Raw genomic sequence first — 12,077 nt, 5'->3', positions numbered from 1 at the left:
GCTGTTACATACCCAGACATGGGTGTCATCAAAACAATAGGACTGAAATCATAAAATGTCTCTCTATGACAAACAATTATTTGTTATGTGAGGATAGAGTGGAGTGACGGCTTCCTGAGCAAAGAATTAACTTTGTGTGTGTTGTAATCCTAATTATCTGTGCTTTGTTTACATAGCCAGGCAGACAGCACATGCTTTAAGTACAATTTGGGGACTTGTGACCCAAAGAGACTTTTTCCTATCAACTTACATTGTAACTAAGCAGATCATTCTTTTTTAGGTAAATCAACTTCCTAGTACAGACACACGAATATCATTTGTTTGAATCATTAGGTTCTAAAATTTAACTGAATCCTGAGTAATTTATCTCGCTCCATTCAGGTGAATGAGCCAGAGAATGATGCTTGGAGGCGGGGTTATATATTTAGAGGTCTAAATGATAAATTAAAGACGTAACCAAAAAGACAATGCACGTATCACGACTCTTATTATTTAGATAATAAACATTAAAGCACCAACAAAATCTAATATCCTAAACCAAATCCAACAAAAATTCAAAGCAAGAAAACTTGTTAATCTACCTCCTGTCATCTGTATATTTATTGCTTCACTGACTCATCACAATATCAGTGGTCATGCTTTGCCATTACAAAGAGAAGCTTGAGGTGTGACTAAAAAATCCTCCTAAAACATGTAGGATGATACAATTTATGCAAATAATGTAACAGTACCACGACTCTCACAGTCTAAACTGTCATTTTGTGAAGGATGAGTTAATTCAGGATCACTCCTATGTCCTTTGTGTCTTTCGTGTCCTTTCTTAAAGTGCCTTTTGTCTAACAAGTCTGCCTGCTCCATTAGCTGCCTTTCAACTGTGAGAAAGCACATCCGTCATCCTTTATATATACTGTACAAAACCCACAACAGCACTGACAAGGAATTAACTCCTTAACGCTGAGGTGAAATCTTCTCCCTGTTTGTCCCAAACTCTGCATCACAAATGATAAAAAAAAATCTTTTTTCAAGTTTTATGGTTTGTTTGAGCCAAAGTTTGATGTGAGTCAACAAGCTGCACACCTTTGATCCAGACTGAAATATCTTGACAATAAAGGACAGATTGCCATGAAAAATGTGTACAGACATTCATGTTCTCCAGAAAATAAATTCAAATGATTTGGTAATCCCCTGACTCATCCTCTTCTACCACCGAGAGGTTGACATTTTTGGTTTTGAGTGATATATCTCGACAACTGTTTAATTCAAATAATTTTCTTATTTTTTATCTTAATATAGATATTTAAGGTCTCCAGAGAATGGATCACTATTAATGTCCAACGGCTATCTTTGAGGCCAATATACATACATGAGAGATTGAAAAACAGTAAGAGCCAATTCTGTTTCTTTTTTTGCATAAACTTAAAACATAAACAAGCATGTTTGTTAAAAATCCTTAACATTTGTTGTTTTATAAAAAAGAAAAAAAATCTTGTGCATCATGCTGGTCAAAATGTTCAATTATCCAGTAAAATGAATATCCACATCTTCCAGGAAAGATTGGCTCAAAATGTAATATAGACATTAATGGTTCCCAGAGCACCAAAGACTTTGCTGGTCCCATTAAAAACATTTTAAATACAGTGCTGGGGAAAGGACGTCTGGACTACCTGGCCCCAGAAAAGCTTCAGAAAATGAATAGATGGACATTATATGGCTCCTACATGTTCTTTTATTGCACAAACTAATACGTTTGCTCATTTCAACACCCTCCTCACATCCTTTCTAATTACTTCTCTCTTACACTTGTTTGTTGTGCCTCTCACTTCCTTCCTTCTGCGCCTCCTTTCAGCTGTTTTTCGTCCCTCTCCAACAAACTTTTACCTATGAAGTCACTTCTGTCACCCTCCACCTCACCCTGTCACCCCCGCCCCCCTGACCCCCTCCTGTCCTATATCTGTCACATGTAATCCTCCGGTGGGGATTTAGGTGAAAGAAGGTTAAGTTGCTGACAGTGTGGAGCAGGTGTTTTTATAAGTGGCAGCTTGCTGTTACATTGCACTTTGGCCACACTCTCACTTTGTCAATGTCACCGCTCCTTCACAATGGGTTTCCTCTGCTTTCACGGTGTTTGTCAGACTGACAAAGTTTATGATGTGGACGACATCTGAAAGAAGGAGACAGACGAAGATGGATGAAGTGACTCAGTGCCCTGGGGCTGCTTGGTTAAAAATGGTGTAATGATGTAATTTCCTGAAAATGACAATGGTGAGGATAGTGAGATGTTGGACAGGTGGATAATTTAAATTGATGGCCTATTAAGCCATTCTTAATTTCTAACATGGTTATTGTCACTGTATATTTCACTTAAATTGATGACAATATTTAGGTAAGATGTGAAATAAATCACAGCACATAAAGATCCATATAAAAGCTTGATTAATGACATTTATTACATCTTTTTATCTAACAGTTTTTTAAATAATGCCATTACATTTTCTAAATTTGTATTCAGGCTTCACTTGAGTGAAATTACCTGTCACATGGTAATTGTGTAACAGAATATTGCATCTCAGGTTGTGATTCAGCACAGAGTGAAAAGGAAGGCCCTTTGGAAAAGAAATTGCCTAACATGCATTCATATTATTATATTATTAAATGGAGGGCACAAAAAACATTTATCAACAATAGACATAAAAGTAAGAAGATTAACTCAAGAAGTGCAAGGAGAGCTATTTATCCTCGGATGAATAGAGTGCCTGCCTTAATACTCTTCATGGTGGACTGGACTGTGGTATTACTTAACTTCATGGATTTCTGGGTCTGGAAATTGACTAGAGTCTACAGTCATTTAGAGGTCTTGTGGCAATTTCCCTGCAGGTTATGGAAGAGAGGAGTTCAGCGAATGGATAAACACCTGTGACATTTTTCTTTCAGGACTATGTTCAAGGTAGCAGTTTGCACACTACCTTCTTTCTTTCCCTCTTTTGCTGGATTTTTAATGCCTCCTTGCAGAGAAAATCTCTTCACACTTGATTTGATTTAATTATTTAAATCCATGAATCATAAACTGCATTTTGATTTTGATATTAGCTTTTTGATTATTTAAATTGTAGGCTTCCTGATTTAATTGAATCGCAGTTAATTTGTAAAAACATGTACTGTAGTGTAGTTTGCTCTATGTAGGTGAAAATGTATTTTAAATAGTCTAACTGCCATTCTATCAATGACCTCAAAAAAACATATGTTACCCATCAAGGTTACAGAGGAAATAAAAGTTGTTAAAAACTTTTACAGCCTGCTGCCCTTGATGACCATGTTCTGTGCCAGGTTTTATAAAAAGAACACTGACTTCTGTATATTTATAAACTTTCTGAAACCAGTCATTTTGGGAGCTACTGAAAAAAAACTTGGTACAATTTTTCCATACGTGGTACAGGATTCTCTCTCTCTCTCTCTCTCTCTCTCTCTCTCTCTCTCTCTCTTTGTCCCAATGACAAGCACTGTGCGTTTTTGCTCTAAATGCTTAGTGCTTGCTGTCTTTGGCTCTGCACTCTGTTGGCATACGCAGTCTTGTTCCTACTTCAGAGAACCCCAAATGGCGGCTTCACTCCTTCTGTCAACCCCCTCCCCTCCCGTCTGTCCCTTCACTCTATGCTCACCGTCTACACAGTCCTTTCAACCCCATCTTCACAGACCTTGAGATTGCCTTCCATCAGCTGTGAATGTTAAAAGAGACTAATTTATTAACCAACCCGGGTCCCTCTGCAGCAGGGCCGAGGAAGGCAGTCAGGCTGCAAGAATGACTCATCCAGGCTAATAGTCTTGCACAGTTCCACTGGGTGGCAGTATACACGCACGGCTCTGTGCATCACGCACAGGCCACCTAAAGCTCAGCATGGCATGCTCCCCACTGATTGCAATATGCCAATGTGAATTTTAAACAGCATCCCATAATGAATCAAGATTAGATATTTTTGAGTCATGCATATATGTATGACTCAGATGAACAGAGAAGACATTCTGTAGGATTTTATTTTGAGTTTAAAGTGTGGGTCTTGGTTAAGAAGTGCATCTAATCAAAAAAGATGAATTTAAAATGGTATTAATTAATTTCTAGATAGTATTTAGGAGAATTTTCTTTATTAAACCATTCCTAGAGTCACAATTTAAAAAAGTGATTTGAGAAAATACTACACAAGAGTGAGTTTAACTGCATGGACGCACATCAATTGCCTTATTTACACACCCCATGGGTGGTTAATTATTCTCCCCCCTAATTGTGCACAAATGGTATAGTAAACAAATGGCAACTTTTTTTTCCCCCCGACGCTTGAGGTTTTGTCGTTTTTGAACATAAATGCAGTTTCACATCAATCATTTCACTTTCAATATCTAACATCAGTGATGGTCTCCTCAGGTATTTGCCACATTACTCACTGTGGCAGTGCATCAAGTCAAAAAGCCTCTCAGAGTGTGAGGGGAGTGGCTGAATTATTCACCGTCTTGTGTATTTTTAAACTCATCCGTACATTTATAATGCAGTGAAATTGAATCATATGACACTGACACACTGTTAATCTTTTAGCGACTGCACATTTCCGTAGGCTTTTATCTACGAATCACTGGCGGTTAGCAAATACATGGGACGCACTCACATACACAACAACAACAACACACACTCACACACACATATTCAAACACACACACATACATAAGTTAGGTTTGTAAGCTTGTTTTCTCTTCCTTCTGAAGATTCACAAGCACAGATGGCCTCTTGTTTTCCTCTCAACTTTCTAACAGAAAGGCGTTACACCATCTGACCTCAACTGCTAAAAAACTGGCAGGAGTCGATCGGCGCTCTGAATCTGGTCTGATGCTGAGAAAAGACATTTATCCCAAACAATTTTGAAGCTTTAAAGACACCTCTGATTAATAGGCAGTGTACTGTACACAGCACACAGTGGAGTGAAGATGGAATGAGATGGGACATGAATCACCAGCTGGATCTGAACCAGGTTTGAACCCACAGTCTCACAAGCATATGGTAATCATGCAATAATGAACTGTTGTCTGCTGCGCTCTCTGCAAGGTGTTCTCCCGAACATATTGCAATGTGTCTGTTCATACCGTGGTGGCTTTGGCATCCTCCAACACACGGACGCACGCAAACACACACACACCTTTCCTACAATGATTACAGAAAAAGGGCAGGGTCTTGTTTGTTGTCTTACATCTCTCTTTATGAATGCCACTGTTATTAAATACATTTGTCAATGACAAAGAATATTGAATATGGAAAACGTGAAGTTTTACTAAGCTAAATTTGAAAGTGCAGTGACTTTTTTTCATCAACATATTGACAAAGCAATAATCTCAACATAGACAAAATATCTTTGGGGAAACGATCATACAGACCGTTTTCAAGCCTCATAGTCTCCTATGGCAACTAAAGTATGATTGAGGCATCAACAAAATGTGATTTATTTTACGCATCATTTTTTCAAGATTACCTTCCCAGGTGCTGATGAGAACTGGACCAATATATCGAAATTAAAAGTGAATCATAGAACACTGTGAGACTGAGAGCCACTGATTGAACACCTGGTTTCACCAAAGGCAGCGTTCATTGTTGTTCAGGCGAGGGAAACCATTTGGTTGGGGTTTGGGGTTACGGTTGAATATTGAAACTGACTTGAGGTATGAGACAGGACGTAAACTCTTGCCTTCAGTGTTGAAGAGCCATCCGTCACTTAACTCACCAGTTGTTTATTAATGGTATTTATAGGAGAATGAGTAAGACAGGGAAATTGTATTTCTTGTGTTTCGAATGCAATATGTAATTCCCTTGAACTGCTTTTAGGTGTGAAATGTGCTATATAATTAAACTACCCAAGCCTTACCTTATTTTACAGGCTCTCACTTCAGCCATAAATGATGCCTGTTGAACTCTATGGTCAAATGAAGGCTACGGTATGTTTGTTAAACAGCACTTAGGTATTGATGAGAGCAATTTAATGTTGTTCCCTGCAATCAGACGCACTGCTGTTAGAAAATAATCAGCCACACTGACACAGTCCAAGTGGAAAATCAATGCAGAACTCCTTGCAGAATTCTTGAACTTATTAACCACCATTGCCTGTGCCATCAGATGAAGGACTTACTATGCTAATGGCTCAAATCATTGTGAAAATAAGAATCTTACAATTTGCTCTAAGTGTTTTTCTAATTAGAATCGGTTTGACACACTTGAATAAATTAAAATAATATTAAGAAAATCATGCAATGTGTTTTCTCACACATATTTTTGAATTGAAACCAACATCACACTCTTAAAAAGAAAAAGTATAATCTGTTACAGGGTGTTTAGCCATGTGTTACAGTATGTTACTGATAGTGTATAGGCAACCAGTCCTTTTCTTCTGGCCTCAATCTAATCCCTTAGAAATTGTGTTAGGATTATGCACAAAGGACACTTTTTAGACACAGATTTGCATGTTTGGATTAGTAAAGCCCTGTAATGGAGGCTTGCAGAAAGCCACCATCTTGTTCCGACACACATTGAACCGAAGCATAGTTGCCTTCTCTTTTAACTACCAGACATTACTCATCTGTCTGCCAGCTCAGATAATTTCTTGCGGGGAGAAATTTGTTCTGTTGCTTGTAAATGTAGGTAGCAGAGGGAAGAGTCTCCCTTTTTAAATGATCAACCTCAGTAGGCAATCTCCTCGCCTCTACAGTGTCTTCTGAACAACAGCCACTATATCAAATACACTCATTTGCATTTGAGGCGCCCAGAAAATTGAGCATGTGAAGCATGGTATTCGTTATGCCTGTACCCCTTAGTAACACCCAACCGGTTTTTAATACATCTCATAAACAGTTTACATGAATATATGGGAATATACTAATTATAATGATAATTTAAACTTTTGTGTGAATCAATCTGCTACCTTAGAGTGTATCCTGGCTGTTTTTTTTAATTGATTTGAGTGGTTGAGATTCAAAATTGCTACTACAGACATATTATCACCTGTAAGTTGTTACGGGGAACATTTGCAATTTAGTTGAGTTTCTGTCCATCCCACAAATTTAGTCCAACATACACTCTGTTTTGGTCTCCACCAACTCCTGAGAAAAAGTAGTGCTCATTAACTGCTAAATCAGCAAGGCACTAACTGTGTTGCCGGACAGGTTAGGTTCAGTAGGTTTGTAAAATATTTTTAAGAAGAAAACAGCTGCCTGCGGTGTCAGGAAACAAGGTTGTTGAGAGCAATTAGTGAACCAAAAGAGTAAGGTTACAGGCTGTAGAACTAACACAATGCATTGAAGAAATGCTAAAGTGCTCCGTAGAGAATCCATTGTGAAATAACATTTTGATTTGTGCACCTTTGAAGACTTGTGTGATATGAATCAGGTGTTTATCATTATCACACAATCAACACATAACTGGTTGATCTTAATTTAAGCTGCAGTAGAGGAAGGCCCCTGAGAATAACCCATTCTGAGCTGGAAGAGATACATCATTTCAAATACAGTTATAGCGAACGTCGACGCAAAGATGAAACTTTAATGTGATAATAACAACAATGAGACAATCGGAATGAATAAACTTTGTCCAGAGACCGCTCAGGAACATTTAGTGCAACTAAGTGGTTGGACTCTCAATTTACCACGTGCCTGGACAGACTCACGGAAGGCTTTATGGCCCCACCTTTCTCGTTTAATGACCATCTACATTCCTGAGGAGCAGATAGGACACAGAGACACATCCAATTGTGAATAACGACTTATGGAAACACAGTCTTTATGCAAAATAACATTGATCTAAATTGATATACTAGTCCTACTCCTAGCTAGTCTTTGTAATTTGTAAATATATATTTAATCAACCTTAGCATAACAAATTAAATTTATTAGTAGGCCATTTACAAATTGACTCTTTTTACTGTTTTGTTTGCATTTGTTCTCCTCTTCAATCACGCCACATAGTTTAGATGTGCAATTCCTACTATGGTTCACAGCATCTCCATGGGTACCAGGCACATTTGTATTCATAACAGGAGACAAATGCAGTGAAGGTTTTGGGAATTTCATAACAGTGTTGCCGAGTTTATTTGGAAAGTGAGAATAATGTGGCTCACTATTGTGTTTATGTTTATTAGAAGGGAGATAAATAATCAGTATCTTTAAAATATGACCATGACCCAAATTCAACATGAAATATTAAGAGGCTCTTTATTTAATATAATTAATGCACTGTGATGTGCTGAACACATTTATGGACGTGCACACAGACACACACACACACACACACACACACACACACACACACACACACACACACACACACACACACACACACACACACACACACACGCACACACACTGGAATTTCGGCATAAATTACCTTCTATTAGCACACATAAATAGCATGATTACACTCAAATCAACCAATAAACACAAAGCAAACAAAGTGAATGAAATGGGCTCTGAGTGTTTTCCTTGAAACGATTAACCTTCCCATCACACAGGTGGTGGGATATTACCATACCAGCTTGTCATTTTGCCACCTTTCAGAATAAAAGGAAAAAACATTAGCTTATTAAATGGGCTGGGGTGGATTCACATGGGCATTGACAGGCTGACAGAATGAGGAGGTGGGCAGAACCATATGGCTCTGTTTACACGGATCACTTCAGCAGCGTCGTCTTGTTATATTACCAGTATCATGATGCTTTGAAGGTTATCTTGGTCAAAACAGCTTACACTAAAACTGTGGCTCACACCTCAACTCAATCACAGTGTTACAGTTTAGCAGGTTAAACAAATGCGAGTCAAGTAAGTTTATCAAGGCTGAAATAAAACACACATACACACAAAAGCTGCACTCCCTGTCCCATTCATCCGATATCTTCACTTCATTCCGCTTCCACACCTGGCAGCAGCACCCCGGGTTATTTTAGACAAATCAATGTAAGCCTCCTGGCATTCAAACATACAGGGTCATGAATATTCTCATCAGGTACGGGCTAGTGGCCGGTCAGGACCTTGCTCAGAGGACACCCATGGGGCCAGAGAGGAGCCAATCAACCTTTAGCATGAGGGTCACCGGTGATTATGATGCAGGGCATATTTTTCATTACCATCCGCTGAGGCGAGACAGCATGACACGGGCCACAGGTTGGTTACTCATTCCTTACAGTTTCTCGCTCTTTACAACTTCAACTCTGCCGCACTGAAAAGGGAAGATTTCACCATGTGGAGGAGTGTAGCAAAGCTTACATTAAAATGAAACAGGTCATGCTGGAAAGCTGAGACGTTTTCATGGCTTTTGAACCACATCTTTTAACTCTGTCAGAGCTATCAGTGCAATGAGGAGTCACAACTGAAATCCTAGGATCACAGTTATTTTTCTTGTGCAAGAGACAAATTTAACAGGAAGCCAGGCAATGTGATTTAAGGAATAATTCAACATTTAACAAATCGGCTTGAGTCTCCTTTCCTAGATTTAGAAATGAAGATCCACTCTCTTGTCTTGGGAGTGCCAGACACTGAACACCAAATTTCTCCCGATGTTTAGCAAAAATGCAATTGCTCTTGCTAAAAGCACTATGCAAATGCAGTCAATTTGCCAAGTGAATTTCCCAAAATATTGAACTTTACCTTCAAAACCATCTAACTCATAACTTCACTCCGATTCACCTCAATCACTCACCGGTTTTCTAAACTTTAGGGCTTGAATGTCTCCAATGGTGGAGAAATGTATTTTTGTAAACCCATTTATTGTTTGTCTCCCCTTCTCTCATCCATTAGCAGTCACAAAATGGCTCATTTATCATCTGTGAATGAATTAGCAACCAGGCTCCAGATGTCCTCTGCCTTCCTGTGTCTTCTGCGTCTCCCTGGATCTGTCTTGTCTTGTCTCCCTCCTGTCTCTCTCGAAACGCTCTCAGTATACTGATGGGGCTGCTCTGATTGGAAAGGCATTAGACAGACACAGATGAGAGATGAGAGAGGGAGAATAAGAAACAGTGACAGTGAGAGTAAGTAAAGAGGACGGAGATAAAGTATAAATGTGTTTGTAGTAAAGCACCAGAGAGACATTTGAGGACAGAGAGGACAGAGAGGGCTGAGAGGCGTAAAAAGAGAAAGAAAAGAAGAGAAAGTTTTACATAAGTAAGTGAATGAGTAAGTGCATGGGCACTCATGTGTGTATGAAATATCTCTGCCCTCTCCTTCCCTTGGTATTATTCCTCAAAGAGCCAGTTCGACCGGAGCCAGTGTGTTTTTTCTCAAAACAAGGCAGCGCTGCACCTTCCTTTTGAAGATATGATGAAAGTGCAGGTGAAAAGCCAAACAGCCCCACATTAGGTCAAAGACAACGCTCACTAAGTCCATTCTTTTCGGCCAACAGGAAGCTCTGAATTCACACCAGTGCTTTCACAAAATTCATGTAAAAATATTCCTTACAAATGGCATCATTGTTTTACTTTAATTTCTTCATTATTGCGCCAAATTTAAAGTGATGCCCATCTGCTTCAGAGATTTATTTTCGTAGAATTTAAAGCAAGATTCATAACAGTTTGTCCAGTAGGGGGCAACCCCCCCTACAAAAAACAAGCTGACAGACATCCATTTTTTGGGTGCTTATCCAGGTCTGTATTGTGGTGGCAGCAGGCGAAGAAAAGCAGCCCAAAGCTCCTTCTCCCTAGCCACATCCTCATGCTCCTCCTGGGGGATCCCAAGGTGTTTACAGGCCAGATGGGACATGTTATCCCTCCAGTATGTTCTGCTTCTGCCCTGAGGTCTCCTCCCAAATGAATGCTCCTGGAAAACCTCTAAAGGGAGGTGTCTAGGACACATCCTTATCAGATGCAGAAATAACTTCAAAAGACAATATGAAGGGGCAGCGTTCCTTCTCTGAGCTCTTACCCATCTTTACAGACACAAACTGCACCAAACGTTCGGTTTATATAACAGTTAGGGCTAACATGATAACAAATAATTGTCCTCTGAAACATTACAGCGGACACAGAGTTACATTTTTGTTAAGGTGGAACCGTGTTTTTGGCCATCATGTAAGTTAAATATTCACTATATTCATTCTTTTAGCTTTAATTTGAAGAATATGTCTTTGACTTTTCTAACAAGCAAGTTGCTAATATTGACTAACTACATTTTAGTGCTGGGCTGAGCAGATATGACACAGTCAGTTTGTAACCCTTTTTTTTGTTGTCCCTGGAGAGGGACAAATGGGGTTTGTCTTTCCATCTGTAGCTTGTTCAAAATTCCAATGTCAGGATTTGACATGTGAACAAGGAAAAAAAAATCCCATTTATAGGCTCCCAGCTCTGCCTTTGGAATTGATGAACACCAAACAAACACCTGTGGTTGTCTGTGTTTTTGGATTTGTGTGCCATGGCCTGGGCTTTACATTGAGTTTAATAGGCTCTTTCACAGCAGCCATTTTGACAAGTCATAGGAGGGTTAACACAGGTTTAATTGAGAAAATTATTAATCACAGCCATTACGGTTAGCCAGCATGCACAATACCAGGGCCCTGGCCCACCTAAATGGAACTGGGCCATAATTATGCTTTACAGATTGTAGAGCCCTCTGAGGCAAATTTGTGATTTTTGGCTATAGAGAGAAATTGAATTAAATTGAATTAATGTTGATTACACCTGTATTCACCATGAAATGGCATGCCAAAATGTCTGTTACGAAAAAAGCCTTTCGGTAAATTGTTAACTCCTACAGTATGTCTCCCCCTGCACTTTGAGATCTGCCAAGGCTTTACTTCTGGTCATTCCAAGGTCGAGATTTAGTCACAAGGGTGATCTTGCCTTTGCTGTCAGTGTTGTTGGACTAGGAATGAACCTAACCGTGGAGACCAGGGATGGAAAACATATAAATCCTCCAGTGAAGAATCATTATTATCTGCTACTATCATTTTACTGTCTTTGCTTATAATGTTTATTTTCCTTTTGTTCTGATTCTTTTCCAGTTTTAGTTATTTATTTTACCTGAATGTTTAACCGCTTTGTTTTTTTTGTACTTTGCAACCTTGTTTTGAAAAT

The sequence above is a fragment of the Anoplopoma fimbria genome, chromosome 9 (genome assembly GCF_027596085.1).
Source record: "Anoplopoma fimbria isolate UVic2021 breed Golden Eagle Sablefish chromosome 9, Afim_UVic_2022, whole genome shotgun sequence".
NCBI classification, from domain to species: Eukaryota; Metazoa; Chordata; class Actinopteri; order Perciformes; family Anoplopomatidae; genus Anoplopoma; species Anoplopoma fimbria.
This window is presented reverse-complemented; position numbering follows the sequence as displayed.